Genomic DNA, 13443 nt, shown 5'->3' with positions numbered 1-13443 from the left:
CAGAGTACATCACCAACATGTTGACAAATTATGTTACAATAATTATGGTAATTACGTAGTATGTTATAACTGACATAGAGCATAGACTGGCGGAACAATCACGTGAGATGCCAGATTACTATCTTAGTAAGGAATTATTTTTATCGATATGTGCTAAGGAAATTATTTTTTTTACCGTATACGTCATTAGAATACGAAAGTAAACAAAGTCGAGCATGAATAATGCGTTCTAAGCTTGGAATTAGTGTTTGAAATTATTTTTGTCCAATGGCATTGCAGTATTTTTCAAATTATTGGGAAATTTATTTTGGTAAATCAACATTTACTTCCAGTCGTTTATTAACCCGGGAAGTCACCTACTGCGCCGCGCCAGACCAATTTAATTTGATAAATGCTTACTAATAAACACTAACACATGCGTTTACGAGGATCATCAAATAACATAAAAAAACTAAATTAAACATTTAAATAAATGCATTTCTTTCAAGTCCGTAGTTGTATGATTTACCTGAAAGCTATGTACCAAGGTCGCCTCACATGTGTATACAAGATACGCGTAGAAGCAAGAAAAACAAATACCAAGTAAAAGTGACTTTAATTAAATGATAAAGCAAACTGCATAAATTTACAATTTAATTTATCTTCTCAAGTACGCCACGGCAGATACATGTACTAGGAAGTGACACGCCTACTTAAGGATAGCGTGATAGGGGACTGGGTTAAATGCGTCAGGGTTCAATCATCCCGTAAGGCAAATGATTTTTCATGGTAAATTTATGTAATATATCCTATCATAAGCATTCCTTACCATCATTTGCATAATATATTATCTTGTCATGCTAATTAGTTCTGCTCAGTTAAATGAATTTTCATTAATAAAATGTAATCAACCGCACCAGAAATCCTGACGAAACCCCTTAAAGCTAAATGGGCGAAATATTTTCATGTAATGATGTTTGTTTTTAATTTCTATCCATGAATAAAAAAAATAGACTATGACTTAATTAAATCTTTGACTAGAAATCTGGTCTTGAACACGATATGGTATCTGTTCTATTAAGCCAGGGTTACCGATCGCCAAAAGTATAAATTTGTCTTGTACGCGACGAGTCTTGCTGTGATGAATGTATGTCAATTAATGCATGGCAAATTTATTTGCCGGATAAAAGCGGGAAAAAACTGCCAGATCGAGCGCAAAACCCATAACCGGTTTCCAAAGCACGATCGAGTAAATATACATGCTCTTGGGTAATAGAGTACTTTTCGGTGCAATAAACGGTCTACCGGGTGTGACCTAATAATCCCATAAACAATACGGGTCATCTAATGACCCAAGGATATCATCCAATGAAGTTGTACGTATCTGGTTACTATAGTTACTTGCTGGATAACGCTTTCAGTCGTGACCTTGATATTGTGTTCCCTTTAAATATTTATATCTACCTAGAAGGATGATTGAATGCCAATTCGCTGCGTATCACAAGGGGTGTACAGTTGTTAATCGGAAACCTATTCAACTGCAAGGTAGTTTTTTGTTGTGCCGACCGTCCTTTTTCATCCCTCACCCCACCTCAAACGATAGACGTCGTCGTCGATCACCCTAAGATGTGTGAAGACCGTAGGCACAAAGGCCGGTTGTATTACTAAAATTTTGTTTTATGATCTTTAGATACCTGGGTAGTTTACATAGAATTATATATATAGCATTATCCTGTTATTTGGTCCGCGGACCAGAAACTTTCCGGTCTTATTTTCTTGTTGTATTATAATATGTAACTTTCTTGAAATTATATATCGGTGTTTCTCACCGTATTGGGGTCAAAAAGTAATCCATCCTAAAATGTAGTTCCTATAGTGTTGCAAAAAAGTCCCTTCCTCAGGTGACTATAGTCTGTATCAAAAGACTAATGCTATTTATTCCGTACAGTGTTGAAAAAAATAGTCCCTAACCTCAGGTGACTATAGTCTGTATCAATAGACTAATGCTATTTATTCCGTAAAGTAACCGAATATGAAAACTACTTACATGTCAGTTAGAAGTCCAAAATTACTTCCCAGCAAATGAACAACGAAATATCCAAGTTTTAAAGGAACAGTTCCAGCACAAAATTAGTAAAGTCTTTATTCCGAGATACTGTTTACGTACACACACAAAAAAATCAATATACTCGTATCGGTTATTTGTGACATTAAATGCATACAGATTGTATTTCTTTTCGTCAAACAGACGGAATAAATCGCGAAAATGTTTATATCCGCTCTCATCCCTGCACAAATTTGTCAGATAAGCCCACTTTAGAAATATATCTGGATTTAATTCATTGACATACACGAATGCAGCTAATAATAAACGATCAAAATGTTTAACACCTATCTACCAAAACAGTCTTCTAATTAGCTTTGGCCACTTTTTAGCATCTCCAATAATGTCTTGTATTATCATCCATTGTAAATTTTTCTTCTTCCATAGCTAACGGTCAGTTGAAACTTGCAATCAAAATCAAGGCATATTAACATCTCTGTGAACTATGTTAATGGGTTCATTCGAAGTACATGGTTATCTTTTGATCTGAACGTAAAATTATGGGTAAACATTGTCTGCAGAATGCCTGACCTCACTATATATACTCCTGGTATTTGGTCCGCGGACCAAATAAATTCTTCGTCGCTATATATACTCCTGGTATTTGGTCCGCATCTGAAAACTTCTATATTAACGAATTATTTTAAGAATGTCACCCCCCAAAAGACTACCAAGCCCCATTTTCTGAAAATATGCTCCCCCAAAGAAAACCCTTTTCCCGGGGATACTTCCCCTTATAAGGCATTAGAATGAATCTATTGGAAAACATTTTCGTCTCTATATATATACTCCTGGTATTTGGTCCGCGGACCAAATAAATTCTTCGTCGCTATATATACTCCTGGTATTTGGTCCGCGGACCAAATAAATATTTCGTCGCTATATATACTCCTGGTATTTGGTCCGCATCTGAAAACTTCTATATTAACGAATTATTTTAAGAATGTCACCCCCCAAAAGACTACCAAGCCCCATTTTCTGAAAATATGCTCCCCCAAAGAAAACCCTTTTCCCGGGGATACTTCCCCTTATAAGGCATTAGAATGAATCTATTGGAAAACAATTTCGTCTCTCTATATATACTCCTGGTATTTGGTCCGCGGACCAAATAAATTCTTCGTCGCTATATATACTCCTGGTATTTGGTCCGCATCTGAAAACTTCTATATTAACGAATTATTTTGAGAATGTCACCCCCAAAAGACTGCCAAGCCCCATTTTCTGAAAATGTGATCCCCCAAAGAAAACCCTTTTCCCGGGGATACTTCCCCTTAAAAGGCATTAGAATGAATCTATTGGAAAACATTTTCGTCTCTATATATATACTCCTGGTATTTGGTCCGCGGACCAAATAAATTCTTCGTCGCTATATATACTCCTGGTATTTGGTCCGCACCTGAAAACTTCTATATTAACGAATTATTTTAAAAATGTCACCCCCAAAAGACTACCAAGCCCCTTTTTCTGAAAATATGATCCCCCAAAGAAAACCCCTTTCCCGGGGATACTTCCCCTTAAAAGGCATTAGAATGAATCTATTGGAAAACATTTTCGTCTCTATATATATACTCCTGGTATTTGGTCCGCACATGTATAATTTATTATGTGTATTCCTACGCGACCTTACATGACCTCAACAGTGAATGGCGGAAGGATACACAATGATTTTTTTTAGAATGGCGGATGGATACACTATGATTTTTTTACAAAGCCGAAGCTAAACATATCATTTAAATGTTGTGGAATTTATTTGGTCCGCGGACCAAATAACAGGATAATGCCATATGGTTACCTTTCTGAGGAATGCTACAAAAAACGAGTCTGTGATAAAGTTGCGTTTAGCCATATAGCTTTTGCGCATCGTGGACTTCTATTCGTTGAATGACAAGAAGTTACGGCAGTTTTTCGTTTTCTATAGGGACTCCACACTGATTTCCAATGAGGCCACTATGCCTGGGTGGTATTGTCATAGAATAATAATTCCCAGAAACGTGAAAAGAGAGATGCACTTTGATGTTTATCCTTTGTTTGAGCTTGAATTATACAGTTAATCGCTTACACTTTGAAATTAAAACAAAGGCACGTAACTCTTTATCAAGTTAGGCAATTGGAGAAGTGATTAAGATTTATCTTTAAATAATGGAACAGCTTATTTCTTTCGGTCATTATTTTGATACATCCTTTTACATGACATAGTTATATGTAACTTAATACAAAAACAAACTGTCAATATTTGAATCAAGAGGGCCATGGTGACCCTGTATCGCTCACCTGTTAAACTTGGCTTTGGAATTATGAAGATAAACACTGTGACCATGTTTCATGAAGATAGGGTCATAAATGTGGCCTCATGTGTATTAACAAGCTTTTCCGTTGATTTGAGCAGGTGACCTAGTTTTTGACCTTAGATAACCCAGTTCTAAAATTAACCTAGGAATCATCAAGATAAACATTCTTATCCAGTTTCATAAAGATAGGATTATAAATTTGGCCTCTAGGATGTTAACAAGCTTTTCCTTTAATTTGACCTTGTGACCTAGTTTTTGACCCAAAATGATCTAGATTCAAACTTGGCCTAGAGATCATCATTCCATGCAAGTTTGTATCAAATCAAAGCATAAACGAAACATCTATGGCTGAAAGGGCCAGAACAGAAAAATTTGCTCCTTTCAGGGTCAGTTACTCTAGAATCCATGATGGAATCTAACCGGTTTTCGAAAGGTCCAGGTGAGATCTTATTGTGACTTCAGTTTTGTTTGTCAATGTGGTTAAAATCGAATGTAAAATGTCACTTCTAAGTGTTCACAAGTTAAAAATTTTGGCTCTTTTAGGGGTCAATCAGGGGCTGTAACTACGGGACCTGTGATTGGATTTTCATCACGGAATCCATGATCTATTGTTTTAAAGATATTTTGCAAGTTTGTATGAAATTAAACCATAAACGACGTCTCTATATGGCTGCAAAAGCCATACTAGCACATTTTGGCCCTTTAAGGGGCAATAACTCTGTAACCCATGATAGGATCTGGCCAGTTTTCGAAAGAAATCGAGATATTTTTCCATTACAAGTTGTTTGCAAGTTTCATTTAAATATATTGCAAAATGTTGCCTCGTTCACAAGCCTAAATAGCCAATTTTGGACCTTTAAGGGAACATAACTCTTGAACCCATGATGGAATCTGGCCGTATTTGAAGGAACCGAGATATTGTGTCAATTCAAGTTGTGTGCAAGTTTGATTAAAATTGGTTGCAAAATGTGGTCTCTATCATGTTAACAAGCAATTGTGGACGGACCACGGACGGACAACGGATGAAGGACGATCACAAAAACTCACCCTGTCACGTAGTGACAGGTTTACTTCGTCTAGTTTACTTCACAACACAATTACGTATACCAAATCAGTAGACACACATTGGTTTTGGTGGGGTTTATGTCACACACACATACACGCACGCACGCACACACACACACACACACACACACAATTACAGGTCATATGACGTCTTTCCAGCATTTGATGGTGAAGGAAAACTTAAAATGTACATAGTTGCAAAAGACCCTGTGTAAATATAATTATAAATATATGATATACAATTCAGCTAGACTCAGTTACTAAAATAATTTCAAATGATGAATAATATAAACATATAGAGAAGATAATATATAGTTATGAAAATAAAGTCTGGCAGATTAGAAAATGGCGCATCTATGAAAAAAAGGTAAACTTTTGAGAGGGTCTGGAATGGCCAAAACCTCTAATGCGGTTAAAAATTGTGGCCCGGCACTTATGTGCTCTGCATATACTTTAAAAAAAACATGCATTCGTGAAATTTATTGTCTAGTAAATTTTGTATTGTCCTGTGAAGAAAGCAATCATATATGGTTAAATCATAATTATCTCCCCGTGTTTATCTTCATTGTATAATATCTATTCAACGCCGAAACGTTGGTGTTGGATTTTGTTTATGCACGAAAATTAAAAAGACCAAAGAAAAGGACGTAAATAAATCATTAACATCCTTGTCTTAGGCTATCTTCAAGTTTTACAGCTGCACGCTATACATAGTTTACATAGTTTGCAAGTGACCCCGGAAGATTTTGTTTTCCTTCAAAATATGAGAACTTCCCTGAACATTGAAAACCAAATGGTATTTATGTAACTTAATATATTTTATTCACTTTAAAAAAAATGAAGAGATAAATTGTGATTTTGAGTCATGAAAAGTCCCTGAAAGTCTGGTTTGTTTCAGTTGTACCGGCCCACATGCAAAGACAATATCTATCAACCGCTTTAAATCAAAATATGCAAGCACACATACACACCTTAGTTACTCGGGTATTTCACCAATACTTAAGATAACCTGTATTTCCTATGGCATTCTTGCAAGCCTGTACGGTAGGATGCAGGTTTTTTCATTTGATGTTAATGCCACTTAATTTTAAAGTAGTAGTAAAACAAAACGCACACAACTTCTTACAGGTATCATATTAATAACTAGAGCTATCACTAAAGGTGATGAATGTACCCCTCTGCATGCACTGACACAGTACATTGCAATTTGACGCACACAAGATTGCATAAAGATGTGGACTGTATGTATATAGACTGTATGTATACAGAATAGTAACAAAAAACAAAGTTCCATAACTATGCAGAATATTTATCTTAAAGAGCATAACATGCACCATGCACAACTAGGATTGGTACTGATCACTTATGTGAAGTTTCATTAAATTATGTGCAAGGGTTCGGAAGATTAGGCGCGCACAAGATTGCAGACTGTATGTACATAGTATGTTAACAAGAAACAAAGTCCCGTAACCGTGCAAGTTTTGTTGTTGAAAGAACCTAACATTCCCCATGCACAACTGCTGTTGTTACTGTTCACTTGTGTGAAGCTTCATTAAATTGTGTCAAGGGGATGAGGAGAGATGGTACGCACAAGATTGTGTCTATGTATATAGTATAGTAACAAAAAACAAAGTCCCGTAACTCTGCAATTTTTTTTTCTGAAAGAACCTAACATGCCCCATGCACAACTACTGTTGTTACTGATCACTTGTGTGAAGCTTCATTAAATTTTGTCAAGGGGATGAGGAGAGATGGTGCGCACAAGATTGTGTCTATGTATATAGTATAGTAACAAAAAACAAAGTCCCGTAATTCTGCATTTTTTTTTCTGAAAGAACCTAACATGCTCCATGCACAACTACTGTTGTTACTGATCACTTGTGTGGAGTTTCATTAAATTCTGTCAAGGGGATGAGGAGAGATGGTGCGCACAAGATTGTGTCTACGGACAGACGGACGGACAGACTGACAGACAGACAACCTGAAACCAGTATATCACCCCCCCCCCCCCCCCCCTTTACAACTTTGTTGTCGGAGGGTACAAAAATGTTTCCGATACGCAACCACTGGTATTGGAATATGACATAACTGGATACGTTTTACCAACTAAGATTTCCTTCTTTGTTACCAATAAAAAATATAGAAACAACAACATCAGAAACAAGCAAACATCGCATATCCAACATTCTTTGTTTGTCATCTCCAAACATGGGTGACGTTGATCTTTAACGGAATAATGTTACTCTCTGGTTCTTTTGTAAAGTAATTGCATGTATCGGTGTGCAAAAAAAGTGCCAATTATACGGGACCTTTCCTCCCTGGGTGTTGCCGGTTTACTTTGGCGAAACAGTATTACGATAGGATTCTTCTATGAAAATTAGTTACCCTTTACCGTGCTAAATTTCTAAAATGGACTGGTCCATCATTCAATTTTGGCAGTACCACTTATTTTTCAAAGAATTTACTGACTGGATAGCGAACAGTGCAGACCATGTTCAGACTGCACGGATGTGCAGGCTGATCTTGGTCTGCGCTGGTTGCGGAAGCAAAACCAATTGCCCCCAGCACATTAAAGGTTAAAAATCCTAATATTTCTAACAAGCGGGTCATGATGACCCTGAATCTCTCACCTGAGTAATATGAGCCACATGTTTAAAATGACAAACTGGTGCTAAAATATCAGAAAGTAGGTCAGTAGGTCATATTCATGGTCACTGAAAGTCAGTTTTAAGATCGGTGTGCAAAACCGTACATGTCATCCAAATTTCAAGGCTATATCTTAAAAAACAAGAAAGTAAGTCAGTAGTTCTAGGTCACAGTCAAGTGACCCCTAATCACTTGGGATCATCGGGTAATTATAATCAAACAGTCTAGGAAATATGATTGATAATTTCCTATATAAGTGTATAAGTATATATTCCTATATACAAGTGACCCCCAGAGCAGGACCTCTTTTCACCCCTGGGGAATAATTTGAATAGTCTTGTTAGACATCCACTAGACAATGCTACATACCAAATATCAAAAGCCTAGGCCTTGAACTTTCAGACAAGAAGATATTTCCCCCCTGTGTAGGTCTATGTTAAATTTGGGACACCCAGTGCAGGGCCTGTTTGCACCCCAGGGGCATAATTTGTATAATTTTGGTAGAGGACCACAAGGTAACGCAACATACCAAATATCAAAAGCCTAGGCCTTGCAGTTTCAGGCGAGAAAATTTCTTAAGTTTTTCCCTATATAAGTCTATGTAAAACTTGAGATCCCACTAGGGCAGAGCCTCTTTTCACCCCAGGGTTATAATGAATAATTTTGGTAGAGGACCTTAAGGCAATGCTACATATCAAATATCAAAGGCTTAAGTCTTGTGGTTTTAGACAAGAAGATTTTTAAAGTGTTTTCCTATATAAGTCTTTGTAAAACTTGGGACCCTCGGAGCGGGGCCTCTTTTCACTCCAGCGGAGCAATTTGAACAATCTTCATAGAAGACCATTAGATGATATCACATGCCAAATATCAAGGCTCTACGCCTTGCGGTTTTGGACAAGAAGATTTTTAAAGTTTTTCCTTTCGGTTGCCATGGCAACCAGAGTTCTGCATGGAATTCAATTCTTTGAATAATTTTGAAAGGGGACCACCAAAGGATCATTCCTGTGAAGTTTGATATAATTCTGTGCAGTGGTTTTCAAGAAGATTTTTTTTAGAAAATGTTGACGGACGGACGACGGACGACTGACGACGCACGACACATGACGGACATTGAGAGGTCACAATAGCTCACCATAAGCCTTTGGCTCAGGTGAGCTTAAAAAGGAAGTCCATGGCTTCCAGCTTTTCATTTCATTACCAATATGAACACGGTGATGAAACATGAGCATGTGACAATAAGCACAAAAAGCAATTAGCTTACTGAAAAGGAAACCAACTGAAAGCAGATATTTTCCTTCACAATCCGACATAGGCTATATTAGGACATGAAACCTGATAGCCGAAAATACCTCAATGACAAGGAAATAACGAACTGGTCTCAGACATGTCAATTTGCTGTCAGGGTTTCTCCATATATCCTGTCATTAAAATCTTCAAACCATATCATAAAAAGAATATTTTCATTACTCTATTTACATGTAGTGCGATTTCAGAAAAGCTATGGCGATCAACGGATTTTAGATGTAAATCGTTGTAACTTGGTACCCTTTCTGTCGTGTTTCGGATTTTCCAAGCTTTTCGGTTTTTGTAAAAAAAGAAGAAACATACATCGTTTTATATAATATAGCCTATTTGGTTTGAGTCGTGCCGGGTAAGCGAAACTAACACCGTGAATTTAATACAAACGCTATTTAAAGAACATATGACGTAACAACATGGCGGACACAATCATTTACACGATTAAACTTTGAAAATGAATATGCAGAATAAAGGAGAAAAAGCACTGGTTTTAAACTAAATCCTCACAAGTGTATTTAAAGAAATCATTACAAATTCAGCTTGACTGATTTTCTCGATGACCGAATACAAAGGTAGACTGTCTAATTCATCATCAAACAAGTAATTAAACGTATCAGAAGGATAACAGTCTCAGTAGTAAAGTTTCCGCGGCATTATTTTCTACTTAGGCCCTTACAGGAAAGAATCACTCAGTCACTCTACACAATATGCATTGATCAACATAAATATTACTTATATGAATACGAACAAAACCAAACTGACTTGTCCTTACGTAAACGAAATGTCCCTAACATTATAGATCAGGAACCAAACTTCCTCATTCTAATCACAAAGAAAAAGTCCCTAATCCTAAATAAAAATTGTATTGCAATTGTATCGACGAATGTCATCTCCATTCAAAGCCCCAAACCAAAAATAGTTGAATTAAGTATACTTCAATAATAATTTACGATACTGTTACACGATTTATTTATTGCAATTATGATTAATCAGTTTCTTTAAAAGACATCTTTACAACGTCAAGTTTTCAACACATTACTAAATACAGAATAAAATCCCTCAGATTGTTTGATTTAGGATTAAAGCCATTTATCAGAAAAAATGAAAATAGTAGGATATGTAACTCGTACGTGTTCTCAAGCAAGTGGCAAAATTTTTCATATAAACCAGAGGTGAATCACGACTGAGTGTAGACAGAATGACTTTTGTAAGATCGTCATTGAGAATATGTCTGTGGATTTATTTTCAGTGTTATGATGTACCTGCTCCAAGCACTATATTGGTCTAGAGGGTTTCCGGTATTAACATATATTACCATTTGAAAGTGGTAAATATGAGTCAATTCCAGTGGTATCTTATTTTAACACCAACTAACTGCACGGGTAAGAATGTAATACATAACATGACTTGTATGTATTTTTCAACGCCGGGATATTGTCTCTGTTTAACAATGTATGAGACTCCTGAATTGTGTCTGAATTGCATTTTACTTTATTAAACAGTTTGTCCTTTTTAATCCATAGGAATGGAATAAGTTTTTGATTATTGACACAACCAAGTAATCCCCAATGAGTGCGTGTTATCAAAATAATCGGAAATGCCTTTAAATTTACAGGAAAAAAATCAAATGAGGATAAACACTTAAAGATATGCAGTTGTCATGATGTTGCATTTTTGCACAGAATAACTAAAGTACCTTGTGCTGTTTCTTTATCATAAGATTAAAGATTTTGATTTGAGAGTTCGACTTGCTCTATTGTAATCATGCAACAAATGATCATCTTTTGTGGTTACATCATGAAGGGAAACCATTTTTTGTAAGATTTATGGTGAAACATTAGCCAGTTTGTAGTGTAATGGCTAGGTAAAATCATACAAAACTTTACATTTCGTGAAATAACAGTCAAACAAAACTTTCAAATCTTCAGTAGCTTGAGGGTATGAACATGTACACATCAGTGAATTCTTTTCTACGTATCCTTAATCGAGCGGGAAGTAAAATAATGTGTCTGCTGTGTGTTTCCTGTATACATGTAATCCTATATAAACTCAATATACTCTGTGATATGGGGAGGGAACAGCCTAAGAGATGGGCTAGGGACATAGTCCCGCACTCATGAGCTGAAACTCAATAAGCATTGTTAAAAGCTAGGCTGAAATACTTTTATAATTAAGAAATTGTGTTAATAGAGCTGTAAACAGAATTATTTTAAAAGGCTAATTTAACATTGATTATATCTGAACATTTATAAGCAACTGTGCATTGCTCTTCGAAGGAAATAAAAATGTTAGAACTGTCATAATGGTGTTGTGTTTTAAAGAAAACTTAAGGTGCAGGCCCCTACGTCACAAATTGAAATTAAAGGATTTCATCCGACCTCTTGGTCCCGGTTAAAATTCTCTCAACAATCCTTACAGCTATTTAAGGTATCATCATAAACGAGCATAAATTACAGCAGCAGTGGGCTGATAGCACTTAACGAAGTTAAGTTTCAAGAGTCTTATGTGAGCAAGACAAACTACTGTGTTGAAAACCAAATGAAGATGGATTACACTTCATTACAGTTTTACGACCAGCTGTTTGTTTCTATTAAACAATGATAAGCAGTATTTTGGTTCTTAACCAGTCACTTATTCAATAACCATTTTATTACTTTATTGTCGTGTTATTTAACCAGTTCTTTCAATTTCGATTTAGTTTTTTCAACCTGATCGTCTGTACAAGATGATCCAAGAACGCTCACCCGAGTTCAGACAAGTAACACTTTTGGTAGGGAGTCATCCATGCAACATATCTGCGAAATTACTTTGAAAACTGATCTGCAAGTTCAGATTCTTGCTGGGTGTAACGTCACACCGACACAATTACACGTCATATAAAAGACTTTCGTGATAGAGGACGACCCAATGTGTCCATTATGTCATCGATAGAGATGAGGGGCACATGATCCGAAATCAAGAGATATCGCTTGGAGATGTTTTGCTGTGGAGGCCATGTTTTTGATAAATCATGACGGTAAATGTGACCATGCCCTCTGGAAGCCATGTTTAATTACAAATAGATTTAATTTGAAGAGGGTCACCAAAGAACATTCCTGTGTGCATACCGTCAGTTTCTGACTATAAGATTAAAAAAAAAAAATTCGCGTTAAACACACATAGGGAAAATTTACCTAGAGGTCATGTTCTTTGGCCATCTGGACCAATCTCGAGACCGGGTCACTCAAGCAACATTTCTATGAAATTATTTTCAATCGGACATCTTGTTTGAAGATTTTTCTATATTTAGCTATGGCGGTCATGTTTTTTGAAGAATCGTAATGATATTAAGGTCGCCTAAGAAAAAGTCGTAGAACCATTTTTAAACTCTGACGAGCAAAATAAGATCTTTAAAGTGTCCACTATAATTAACAGTATAAACTGTCTTTCGGCATAGGGTCAGGTCTTGTCGATGTTTTGTAATAAATCTAACTACACACCTCCAATACTTTATGTTGTTAGAATAACGATTGAAAGAAAGTTAGTTTTAAGAGAATCCTTACATTTATGAAATATTCTTTTAAAAACATTCAATGCAGTGCATGTAATACATGTACGTTGTAAACTTTCGAAAGCGAAACCGGATTACCGGATACAAAAAATAAGGAACTTAGCTTTAAGTCATATCATACACATTGAAATACCTGCTTAAATAATACTGGTTTATCGCCTGATATCTAAACGCCTTTGCTATCTCATTTATTTAAAAGAAAATATGAAATTTTGATGACGATACCCGCCACATATTTAAACAAGAGGACCATGATGGTCCTGAATCGCTCACCTCTTTCCACATGACCCAGTTTTGAGTATGACGTCGTTTTTTTCTATTATTTGACATAGTGACCTAGTTTTTGAGCTCATGTGACCCAGTTTTGAACTTGACCTAGATATTATCAAGATAAAAATTCTGACCAATTTTCATGAAGATCCATTGAAAAATATGGTTTTTAGAGAGGTCACAAGGTTTTTCTATTATTTGACCTATTGATCTAGTTTTCGAAGGTACGTGACCCTGTTTTG

Source organism: Mercenaria mercenaria, chromosome 5 (assembly GCF_021730395.1).
Source record: "Mercenaria mercenaria strain notata chromosome 5, MADL_Memer_1, whole genome shotgun sequence".
Taxonomy (NCBI): Eukaryota; Metazoa; Mollusca; class Bivalvia; order Venerida; family Veneridae; genus Mercenaria; species Mercenaria mercenaria.
The sequence above is the reverse complement of the archived record's forward strand: the minus strand, read 5'-3'. Positions refer to the sequence as shown.